Source organism: Mandrillus leucophaeus, unplaced genomic scaffold (assembly GCF_000951045.1).
Source record: "Mandrillus leucophaeus isolate KB7577 unplaced genomic scaffold, Mleu.le_1.0 Scaffold118, whole genome shotgun sequence".
NCBI classification, from domain to species: Eukaryota; Metazoa; Chordata; class Mammalia; order Primates; family Cercopithecidae; genus Mandrillus; species Mandrillus leucophaeus.
In genome coordinates this window covers 3,512,012-3,513,830 of record NW_012100098.1, presented here as the reverse complement: position 1 = coordinate 3,513,830, position 1,819 = coordinate 3,512,012, and positions in this window count along the sequence as shown.

Sequence of the window (1,819 nt, the reverse complement as noted above, 5' to 3'; positions counted from 1 at the left end):
AAAAAAAAAAAAAAAAAAAAAAGGGAGGCACTCAAAAAATATTCCTAAAGGCAGGGCAGGTGCGGTGGCTCACGCCTGTAATCCCAACACTTTGGAAGGCCGAGGCGGGCGAATCACCTGAGGCCAGGAGTTCGAGACCAGCCTGGCCAAATTGGTGAAACCCCATCTCTACTAAAAACAAAAATTAGCCAGGCGTAGCGGTGCATGCCTGTAATCCTAGCTACTCGGGAGGCTGAGGCAGAGAATTGCTTGAACCCGGGAAGCTGAGGTCACAGTGAGCCAAGATCGCGCCATTGCTCTCCAGCCTAGGTGACAGAGCGTCTCAAAACAAAACAAAAACAAAAAAAGGCCAGGCGCAGTGGCTCACGCCTGTAATCCCAACACTTTGGGAGGCTGAGGCAGGCGGATCAAGAGGTCAGGAGATCGAGAGCATCCTGGCCAACATGGTGAAACCTCATCTCTACTAAAAATACAAAAAATTAGTCCGGCTTGGTGGTAGTCCCAGCCTGTAGTCCCAGCTACTCGGGAGGCTGAGGCAGGAGAATGGTGTGAACCCGGGAGGCGGAACTTGCAGTGAGCCGAGATCGCGCCAGGGCACTCCAGCCTGGGCGACAGAGTGAGACTTCATCTCGAAAAAACAAACAAACAAACAAAAAAATCCTTTAAATTTAATTTGGCTGGTTTGTTTGCGTATTTTTTTGTGTGAAGGAGTCAGTATCACACCCAGGCTGGAGTGCAATGGTGCTCTTTCTGCTCACTGCAACCTCTGCCTCTGGGTTCAAGAGATCCTCCCTTCTCAGCCTCCCGAGTAGCTGGGACTACGGACACGTGCCACCACACCAGAGTAATTTTTGCATTTTTTGATAGAGCCTGGGGTTTCACCATGTTGGCCAGGCTGGTCTCGAACTCCTGACCTCAAGTGATCCGCCTGTCGCAGCATCCCTGTTGGGAATGAAGTTTTTGGTGTCGCAAAAAAAACCCCAAAAACAAACAAACAAACAAAAAAACAACAACGCAGGAACAAATGATCTTTCAGCAAGGCAAGCTTTTACTTTCTGCAGAAAGGGTGCTACTCAAAAGCTGTCCAGCCACGAGAACACACAGAACAAAGGAGACAGAGTTATTTATAATCTGACGCATCTACCCTACTGCTGTGTCCATTTTCCATTGGCTGAATAGGACCTCACATTTTACACTTTACCTGATTGGCTATTAGTTTAAAACTTTTTTAATTGGGTAAGGGGAACAGAACAAAGAAAGAAAAGGAAGTTGCCCAGGGATCTTTAGGGAAGCATCTCCAAATAAGGAATGGCATGCACTATAGGCTGGGGCTTGTCTAGTTCTGTCCAGGCATGCCGGAGCAAGCTAGGACAGCTGATTTGGAAACACACACACACACACACACACACACACACACACACACATAGTGGGTAGCAATCTTATAGTAAGAAATTGTGACTTTTTATAATCTTCAAAGAAGAACTTTCCCATTTCTCACACTCGCAAAGTGCTGGGACTACAGGCGTGAGCCACTCCGCCCAGCCTAAAGTTTTTTTTTTTTTTGAAACGGAGTCTCGGTCTGCAGCCCAGATTGGAGTGCAGTGGCGGGATCTCGGCTCACCGCAGCCTCTGTCTCCTGGGTTCAAGCGATTCTCTCCCCTCAGCCTCCTGAGTAGCTAGGATTACACGCAGGTGCCACCACGCCTGGCTAATTTTTGTATTTTTAGTAGAGATGGTGTTTTGCCATGTTAGCCATGGAACCCCTGACCTCAAGTGATCCACCTGCCTGGGCCTCCCAAAGGGCTGGGATTACAGGCTT